General features: G+C 41.0%; 1 protein-coding gene across 9 annotated transcripts in view; it reads right to left on the bottom strand.

Annotated features, from left to right (window-relative positions):
- The window catches only part of PPIP5K2 (diphosphoinositol pentakisphosphate kinase 2), an 85,388-nt gene extending 74,478 nt beyond the window's left edge, over positions 1-10,910 (bottom strand). For all 9 annotated transcript variants that reach the window (XM_032763443.2, XM_032763448.2, XM_032763450.2 and 6 more), the window contains exon 1: positions 10,836-10,910. The gene's annotated coding sequence lies outside the window, so the exon portion shown is untranslated. The remainder of the gene's footprint in view (positions 1-10,835) is intronic.
- Between the last annotated feature and the right edge of the window lie 53 nt (positions 10,911-10,963).

The following is a 10,963-nucleotide window of genomic DNA, read 5'->3' as shown; positions in this document are numbered from 1 at the left end:
CACTCGGGGCTGTGACTCCTAAGCTGGGTGAGTGGCTCCAACAGATCCCAGGAACAACATCAGAGCTCTCTGTCCAGAAGAGTGCAGTGCTAGGAACAGCTAAAATACTGCGCAGAACCCTCAAACTCCCAGGCCTCTGGTAGAGGACCCGAGGTTGAGGAAGACACATACTATCCGTAGGGGTGAGCGGGGAATTTTTTTTTTCTTTTTTTTTTTATATATGTGGAGATATACCTATCTCATAGAACTGGAAGGGACCCTGAAAGGTCATTGACTCCAGCCCCTTACCTTCACTAGCAGGACCAAGTACTGATTTTTGCCCCAGATCCCTAAGTGGCCCCCATAAAGGACTGAACTCACAACCCTGGGTTTAGCAGGCCAATGCTCAAAACACTGAGCTATCCCTCCCCGTTCCATGTGCTTCTTATAAGCGTAACATCAGAGCAGCTCTAGAGTCATTTACAATATGCAAGGACTCAACCATACAAGAGCTCAACAGATCTGAACTTTCAAAGCGGAGATCTTCTTTAGTCATTTGGACTTCTGAAAATCCTTGAGGAGTGTAATAAGGATGCCCTTCTCATGGTGATAGCTATGGCCAAGTTCTGGCTACTAACTGTTCCTCTTAAACAATGGCTATGAGGTCAGCCCTAGCTTCCTAGGGGAGCTCAATGAACAGTGATACTCTGTCCCATGCTGAATAGTCATATTTAGCAAATAGGGTTTGACAGTTGGCTGTCTGTAGTTGAAGAGATGCCCGAGTGTTGGTCCTTCTACCTAAGAGGTCTCTAGGGAGCTTTGTCCTCAGGAGTGTGGTTTAGGTGGTCCTGTCCACTTTGATTTCTCCTGTGCTGCAGATACCAGTAGGGAGCTAGGAGTCGGATGCAAGTAGAACTACTCAAATATCTTTTGCATGACTTGGTATCTTTTCTTCTGCTCATTTCACTCTGGAAGTAGAGAGGCTGAAGTCTGCCATAGGTCTTTTGCAGGCTTCTATTAATCCATTTATTTGCATTGCCAATCTGTCTGGCAGATTGGAATGGAGAGTGTCAATTTATTTACTTTCCCTATCCTTCCCAGTAACTCCTGAAAGAACTCGACATCATCAGGAGGTGATAGTGGAGCAGCTGTCACCTCCTCATCCAGAGAGGAACAAGACAGATCTTTAGGGTAAGAGGTATCTCCTGTGGATCTTCAAGAATCTTCAACTTCTCCCTTCTGTTCCTCAATACAGTATGCTTTCAAGGTGCACCAAGTTAGACTGTATGTACCCCTTATACCTTGACTGACAAATAGGCATTCTGTTTTACAGTTTAATCTGTAAATAGCTATATTAGTGAAAAATTGTGGTTTTTCAGAAGATATCCAGCAATGGTAAAATTCCTTTAAAAGGAACGTCAACAGAATGCACATCCTGTTCATACTTTCTGCTTTAAGTTACAAGCCTTAGCACTTCCTGTTTATGCTCTCCATAGTTCATTTCTTGACCATGCATAGCAGTAGCATACCAAACTATTTAACTTTTTTGCACCTAAACACGTAACAGAAATAACACAGCAAACTAATAAATCAAAAACAGGTATAAAATACATATATGTAAACTTAATCCTACCCAAATGAAGGATATGTGTTCCAATGATATAGACCTTCAAATATTCAGCAATAAAACAGCCAAATCACACATCTGTGAGTTTTTTACTTAAGTGACATGTCATAGGAGTTTTGGAATACAATGCCACTTCCCTCTTCTCCAAATGTACTCTAAAATAGGAATTATAATCCAAAGAGCATTCTTTGCCAATGTAAAACCTAATCTTCCCTGATTCAAATCTACTTCCCTTTAGCAGTTTTTCCTGTTCCCAGAAACCTTCACAGGAATTCAACTTGGGATTTATCATACTCATCTACATAAAACTTAGTATTTCAGCAACTGCCAGAAACAAAGCAGCTGCACCAATAGTAGCAAAGGTGCATGTGTTAGTGTGGAAAGGGCTCTGGGTTTTACTGCTTTTATGAAATCCTGATTAAACCTAACACATAAGGTCCTACATGAAAAGATAAGTACGATTGCATCCGTGCCATTACTGTTGGCTGATGAAATAGGGGTACTAATTTTCCTAGGGTGGACACATAGGGAAGTGACATAACATTACCTCTACTGCATTCTAGGAGGTTTTAACCATCACTTTAAAAAAAAATTAAAATTACAGTATATATGTCCTTTTGTTCTGTCTCATGGAGGGTTGTATCATATTCTTAGTAACTACCAACAATGCTTAGCCAAGTATGTTACCTACATAAATGCTTCCTAAATCAAAAATTATAGCATTATTGTCAGAATTGGAATTAAAACTTCTGACTTTTACAAAACTCATATACCCTTAATAATTAGGGGAATTTTACTTAGTTTGCTTTTAAAGGCACTACCCATCATCTGGTTTCAGTTCTTATCATAGGAAAGATGGTCAGACTTCTAAGAGTTTCCTTCAGTTCTCCCCCATTCAAATTCTGTGAAAAAAAAAGACACAACTCGAGTGGTCAGGAACTGAAGTAGTGTGTGCAACTGTATGTAGCAATTAAGGGAACTAGCCAACTTCTGAAGACTGTGAAATTCATCCGTTGCTATTTTCAGGTCATTCCAGCCTAAATTATCCATGCGGGTGAGAAAAACAACAGAACAGTATTGAAGGCAAATATGTTATTTAGATACCCACAGTAAGTTGTCAAAAACTGCATTCAAGATGCATACTATTCACTGGAACAACTATGCCATTATCAAGAACCAAGTGCTTGAAATACTTGACACATACTGTCAAATATGTTCTGTGGTCTGAAAAAAACCAGTTTCACATAAAGCACGTGTACAGAGCATATCAGATTCATAGTGCAGTAACTTATTGATAGCACAATTGAAACACAGATACACACTGACCAAATCCAGCAATTGATTACTCAAGAGCCATTTGTCAGCATTTAAAGGCAGTCAGTATACAACTAGAAGTGTTTAACCTTTGGAACGCTATTTACTCCTCTATTCAGAAAGAGACTGACAATTATTGTTTGCTTAAGCTCATTTGTTTCCAAAAGCTTCTTAAAAGCCTGAAAATAAAGTGTTTCTCTGTACCACTTCACTTTCCTTGTCTGCCACATGCAATGATTTCTTTCCCACTGTTATGAATGGAGTTTTATTTGACTAAAAATTCTAGTTTTGCCACATAGTTGATGATGTAACAGAAGACTAAAGATAAGGTTGTTAGGTTGCTGCTGATGTGGAGCCAAATGAGGGAGCCAAGCAGCAAAATATGTAGAGCTTGGCTAAAGTCATGACTTCGTTCTCAGGAAGACTATACTCCACAGGGGAGCTTCAACTAGAACGACTCAGGATAAGGCTCTCAGGTTTAAGGGACTATTTTAAGTGCCAGAATTGTAGATGTGGATCCTCTTACTACAGGGGATCAAACCAAAGTCAGACTATAACTATGTTCAGACTGAAATGCAAGAATTACATCTTTAATAAGGCCTATCCCCAGTAAAAGCATCTTCTCAAGTCCAACACTATCAGGAAACTTTGCAAGGGGAGGAAGGAAAGCAGGCAAGATGGAAAGAGATACAAAACAGAATGAACAAAAACGGTTATGAAAATATTACCATCCAGGGCACATTCAGTGCTTTACTTGTTGTACAGTGCCAAATATCTTACATGGTAATAAGACACATTAGAAACACAGAAGATGGTGTATCTTCCCCACTCGTTTACCACAGTTTTAGGAATAGATCTGAGGTTTTAAGATCTCTGATCCATTTAAAGTAATTAAATAATTACTGTGCCACTTTGACATTAACCTTCCCATAACAACATTACAAAAATGTTTAACACACATCTGCCAGACATTAATTACATGGATAGGATCTTTTAAAAGAACTGAAAAATGTCTATCCTGCTATTAACCCCCCCACCCCCCCAAGCCATATAGACTTATTTTAGGAGTTTCTGACATGGAGTTTTGATGGGGGGGGGGGGAAGCAATTTTCAACATAGAATTAGTTAACTTAGTAAAATTTATTACAGCATACAAAGAAGAATTAAATGAGTTTAATCCAGTAGATGAAGTCCAATAACTATTATAAAAAAGTGATAGAAAATTTACACAAAAATCTACGAATAGCCAAGAAATTATGGGTCAAGAACGACCAAATCAAGAATCTTCAACTTTCATTGGTAGATACGTACTTTTCAGAGGCAAATTACAATGTTCATTCCCATCTTCCATAGATAGTAAAGTAGCAGCTCTTTGCTTAATGCTACAGAAATAATCACATCCAATAAAACAGTGTGAACACAAAAGGTTTAAAGTTGACAAACTTCTCTAAAATGTTTCTTTTTGCATCACACACACTAGTTGAGGAATTAAATTAATATACAACTGATGTCAACAAGTTGGCTAAAAAGACCTTGCTATCAAAAGCCTATGTGCCACGACCGAACTAACTAAATATCTAATTAAGCCTGTGCTGTTTCTTATAAACCTGATGTCAAAGACGACGACGTGTTGCATCAAACCGTGTAACAATCCACACTGAGCTGTTGATTATTTCACAACATTCACAGACGCCATTAACAGAGGGAAACTGTATATTAGGAAAAACTCTATTCAGAAGTTAACCCTTTCATTCTCTAAAGCCATTTTTTTTTCCAGTCATTTGGAAACAAGGGTCTACACTGGACACTGATTGTGGATATCCTGATTTTTTCCAAACCCACTCTGTTCACTATTTTTGTTAAGTGTCATACAAAAAGTAAGTAAAGGCTATGTAAGAGCAGGGATAGGGGGAAATCACAGACACGCCATATTGAAACAGACAAGCCTTGTCAGTTTTATTCTAAATTCCTGTTGGGCCCTGGGGAAATATTCTGAATAAAAAGTGAAGTCATCTGCCCCTTCCATACTTGTATCTGATTGAAGCAGAGAGGACATAAACTGGAGAGAACGAAAAGAAGGAAAATTCAAGCCAAAAAATTTTCTACAACAATTTTATAAGAAATAGGAATGTGAAAAAGCAAAATGTGAGAATTAAAATCTTTCAGCTACTAAACTAGATATATCCAAATTAAAATAAATATAAAACATGCTTGTATTAGTGCTGTATTTCACCAGCAGATTGGTGCTTGTAATGTAATCTCTCAGCTCCCTCACAATGAATGCTACACTCTAATTTCTCAGTCAGAAAGGAGAGGTACAGATTGATATTCATGACCAACACTATAGACAGAAAAGCTACAAATGAGCAACAACTCATCTGGACAATGTATAGAATCTAAATATATTCCAATAAAAAGGTTAAATCGAATTTTGCTGTTTAAGTTACATTCCCATCTCAGGTGTTAATTTTACACAAAACCTGTAGCTCCACTTGAGTACCAGCAGGCTGTTTCTGGACTGGAGTATCATACTGCTTTCTTAAATCTTCTCAGCAAAATTGTACAAACAATTTAAACATATAATATGGCTTTCTTCTATCAAACTTCATTGTGACAGTGCACTCCATATTTTTCACATTGACATTATGATATAATTATGATGAATTTTATACAAGATGAGTCATGTGAAGTGTCATTGGAAAAGTTATGATTTACTGAATATGATTATCCTATTTGTATGCATGTATCATTTTTGCATCTAAAGTTAGGAATATTGAATAAGTATCTGTATTTCAATCATGCTTACTCAGGGTGACCCCCACAATTAGTCTTTCTGATACAACTGTGAAGAAGCCAAACAGTGCTGATGGCCCATCACCAAAGACAATGGACCATGGAAGAGCTTAACCTTCCTGTGAATGTTCTGGCCAGCCTGTAAGCAATGGCTGTTATAACATTGCAAAGGCATGCGACCAGATGACATGTCTCTGGACTCCATCTTGGGATGTCAATATTTTTCCTCAAAGCGGTCTGGGAACCAAGTTTTCTAATTAATAAACCTGTTTTTGCTTTATCTAAACCAGTGAGTTGGAGTGAAGTGCATGGACAAAGGATGTTGCATTTTCTCTCCACACTGATGGGGAGGCGAACTGGATAATAAACTCATACTGGCTGGGGTTTGGACCAGGACAGAAAGGTACCGCTCTGCGGTCCTAGGCTGGGAAGCTGGTGGTTATTTTGGCTGTAGCCTCTCTATTGCTGGTCCACATGCAGTGGCTAGCCAGAGAGCCTGCATGTAACTGCAGCTGGGTGTGTCCTTACCTATGTGTATGCTGGTGGTAGTGTAAGACCACAGGACCATGTCTGCAGCTAGACACAGCAGCACAGTGAGAGAGGGAGCCCAGGCTGGTGGGTCAGAGCGCTCAGTGGTTCTCCAGTTCCAGGTGTCACCCAGAGGGAAACCTGTCACATTCATAACACAAATATTTGTCTTTCCAGGGCGTGACAGGCATAAATGAACTGGATGGAAACAAGAGTCATCAATATACCAAATCGGCCAAGCCCTACTAGTTTGTGGAGCTGCTTTCCTTCTTTAAGTACAGTGCAATATTCATCAGATCCCCTCTTAAGATAGGAAGAAACATTAAGCCAAACAGATGTTTCTGTTATCCCACAAATCTCTTTCACATATTCACTCACCCATGACACACTTTGGTGAAGTAGATTTAAGAAAAATACATATACATTTTTAAAGCATCAACGCATTGTAAAAAGACATCCTTATATTTGAAGCCAAGAAACTGTGGAAATAAATTTTACTGTCCCCCAATATTCCCATTCCCTAATTTAACACAAAGACCAGACCATTCTATGCCTCATGTTTCAGCAATCATCATCAACATGGAAAAAATTTATATCATCCAGCTCCATCTTCCTGCTAATATATTTTAGGGCTGTCGATTAATTGCAATTAACTCATGTGATTAACTCAAAAAAATTAATCTTGATTAATTGCAGTTTTAATCGCACTGTTAAACAATACCAATTGAAATTTATTAACTATTTTTGGATGTTTTTCTACATTTTCAAATATATCGATTTCAATTACAACACAGAATACAAAGTGTATAGTGCTCACTTTATTTGATTATTTTTATTACAAATATTTGCACTGTGAAAAAGATGAATTGAAAAATACTTTCTTTTGTTTACCTCTTAAAAGTACCATAAAGCAATCTCTTTATTGTAAAAGTGCAACTTACAAATGTAGATTTTTTTAACTGCACTCAAAAACAAAACAATGTAAAACTGTACAGCCTACAAGTCCACTCAGTCCTACCTCTTGTTCAGCCAACTACTAAGACAAACACATTTGTTTACATTTACGAGAAATACTGATGACTGCTTCTTATTTATAATGTCATCTGAAAGTGAGAACAGGCATTCGCATAGCACTTTGTAGCTGGCACTGCAAGGTATTTATGTGCCTGATATGCTAAACATTTGTATGCCCCTTCATTCTTCGGCTACCATCCCAGAGGACATGCTTCCATGCTGATGACATTCGTTAAAAAAAATTATGCATTAATTACATTTTCACTGAACTCGAGGGAGAATAGTATGTCTCTTGCTCTGTTTTACCCACATTCTGCCATGTATTTCATATTATAGTAGTCTTGGATGATGACTCAGCATATTACTCATTTTAAGAACACTTTCACTGCCGATTTGACAAAATGCAGAAAGGCACCAATGTGAGATTTCTAAAGATGGCTACATCACTCGACTGAAGGTTTAAGAATCTGAAGTGCCTTCCAAAATCTGAAAAGGACAAGGTATGGCACATGCTTTCAGAAGTCTTAAAAGAGCAACACTGCAAAGTGGAAACTACAGAACCTGAACCATCAAAAAAAGAAAATCAGCCTTCTGCTGGTGGCATCTGACTCAGATGATGAAAGTGAACATGCGTCAGTCTGCACTGCTTTGGATCATTATTGACCAGAACTCGTCCCCAGCATGGACTCATGTCCTCTGGAATGGTGGATGAAGGTGAAGGGACATACGAACCTTTAGTGCATCTGGCATGTAAAAAACTTGCAACGCTGGCTACAACAGTGCCATGTGAATGTCTGTTCTAACTCTCATGTGACATTGTAAACAAGAAGAGGGCAGCATTATCTCATGCAAATATAAACAAACTTGTTTGTCTAAGTGACTGGCTGAACAAGAAGTAGAACTGAGTGGACTTGTAGGCTCTAATGTTTTAGATTGTTTTGTTTTTGAATGCAGCATTTTTTGTACACAATTCTACATTTGTAAGTTCAACTTTCATGATAAAGAGATTGCATTATAGTACTTGTATGAGGTGAACTGAAAAATACTGTTTCTTTTGGGTTTTTTTACAGTGCAAATATTTGTAATAAAAATAGTGAGCACTGTACACTTTGTATTTGTGTTTTAACTGAAATCAATACATTTGAAAATGTAGAAAACATCCAAAAATATTTAAATAAATAGTATTCTATTACTAACAGTGTGATTAATTTTTTTTAACCACGCAATTAATTGAGATTTTGTTTTTAATTGCTTGACAGCCCTAATATATTTTCTATTGTTTTGTCCAGCCTAGATTAAAGGGCTTTCATTACTTCCCTTAGTGAACAATTTCACAGTTTGAGAAAAGTCAAAGTTTTCCTAACATTTATCCTAGATTTCCCCTTAATTTTGTCCCCACACAGAAATATACCCCATCTTGTATTACTACAATTCTTCTCCATCTTTTGTTTTTACAAAACCTTAATACTCAGTGACTCCCAAGCTATTATCCAAGTGATGCTTAGCTCATTTATTCTTTCCTCAAATCAATCTCTATAACCCCAATATCTTTCACTGATTTTTCTCTAAATCTGTTCCTCTTCGTGAGCATCTTTTCAGTAATATAGTGCCCCAAAGTCAAAGTACTAGGACGTATGATTCCACCCAAGACTACCATTTCCTCCTTGCTCCATATTTCTCTGTACACATCCAAAAGGTGCATTGGTCTGTTTGTTGTCATATCACATTGCAAACTGGTGTCAGTACAGCTCCATATACATTCATTTATACAACACTGTTCTGAAACGGGTTCAGCTGGTTGTTGCAAAACCAAGACAGAGATCTTGAGCACCTCTCTAATGCAGCAAAGATGGAAGTTCCATGGATATTTCTCTCTGAGGTCTGGTCTACACCTAAAACTTAAGTTAATCACGCTACATCACTCAGGGCTGGGAAAACAGTATCACAGGGCAAAAATTTAGGACAACTTAACCCCTGTTAGAGAGGTGGATTATTATCTACATCGATGGAAAAATCCCTTCTGGTAACATAGGAGTGTCTACACTACAGTGGTAGAACTGCAGTGCCAGGGCTGTGACTCTGTAGCACAGATATACCTGGAATCAGGGTCAGGGCCAGCGCTTTCATTTAGGCGACTTAGGCAGTCGCCTAGGGCGCCAGCATTATGGGGGGGGAAGGGGCAGCATTTTGCCAGGGGGGTGGCAGGCAGCTCCGGTGGAGCTGCCGCAGCCATACCTGCGGAGGGTCTACTGGTCTCGTGGCTCCGGTGAACCTGCCGCAGGCATTTCTGCGGACGGTACGCTGGTCCTGCAGCTCCGGTGGACCTGCCGCAGGCATTTCTGCGGACGGTCCGCTGGTCCCGTGGCGGCAGCTCCACCAGAGCCGCGAGACCAGCGCGTGGGGCGGCGAAATGGCCTGGTGCCTAGGGCACCAGAAACCCTGGCGCCGGTCCTCAGTCAGCTGACCACAAAGCAGGTGAGAGCTGGGTATCAAACCTAATGATTATGCCCACCATGTTTTAAAGGAAATATGTTTAATTTGCTAGATGATGGACAGCATCCATGTGTTTGGGAAATGCTGAAAAGCAAATGGAAATTCAGTTTTTTGAAAAAACACGAGGATTGCATTCAACTTATCTGACTGAATAGTTGGAGAAAATTAGCTGGTGGCCCAAGACTCTTTATTAGTTTAATTTTATTTCTTATAAGTTCAACTAAGATTTTGTAAGAACATTCATGCAGTAGCCTTTAAAGTTGTTTTTTCCTATGGAAAAAAGAGGGTTTCAGTTTGTAAATCTGTGCAGCACCCTAGTTATCATTCCACTGCCCTCAGGCCAACTCTACAATTAAGGAACAAGGAGTGTGACATTTTGTGACTGCTCATGTTTATGGAACAAAGACCAGCATCACCCACCTCAAACACGCGTTTATAGTTCCGGAGAGTTTGGTGACAGGAAAGTTAGTTTTGTCCTCCAGAAGTAACCTCTAGCTCCCTGGTTAAGGTCAGCAATTGGTCCCTAGGAAGCAGCCCTAGCACTTTTCACGCTACACACGCGAAGGGTGGCCGCACGTGGGGAAGGAGGGCGAGCAGCCCAGTGGCTCTGGGCACCCCCTGTGCCCCCACAGCCCTCGGGAGGAAAGGCACTGCTGGCACCGGGGACGCGGCCATCTAGTGCGGGGCCCCGGCCCCTGCCGTAGGCCTGCGGGGATCGCTGTTCTTGCGCTCCCTGGCTGCGCTGTAGCACCTACAAGCGGGAAGCGCGTAGGGTGGCGCGGCCACACGCGGATGCAAACGCTCCCCGAGCCTGGGGCGGCGCCGGGACTCAACAACCCCGCCCTGAGCCCAACGACTGACACCCTGACGCCGCGGAGATGGGCAGGGACGCGGGAATCGCCCTGCAAGGTCCTTGCGCCGGGACCGGCCCGGCCGCGCAGCGTGGGACAGCCCCTTCCCCGGCGGACTCCAGCTCCCCGCGGGCCCGGGAGTGCGGAGCTGCAGCGACCTTTGCGCCACTGGGCTACACCCCGCTGGAGAAAGGGGGACCCGCCCCAGTATCGCGGGACGGCATCTCCTCACCTACCCATGCTGGCTCGGGTGCCAGGCGCAGCGCGCCGCCCGGCCCATTGAGGAACGAAGAGGAGCCGCTCAGCCCTCTGACTGGCTGGGCCCGCCCCTGCGGGCCTCCTCTCCCCCCGGGAGTCGTCACTT

This window comes from Chelonoidis abingdonii, chromosome 6 (assembly GCF_003597395.2).
Source record: "Chelonoidis abingdonii isolate Lonesome George chromosome 6, CheloAbing_2.0, whole genome shotgun sequence".
Taxonomy (NCBI): domain Eukaryota; kingdom Metazoa; phylum Chordata; order Testudines; family Testudinidae; genus Chelonoidis; species Chelonoidis abingdonii.
This window is presented reverse-complemented; position numbering and strand designations above follow the sequence as displayed.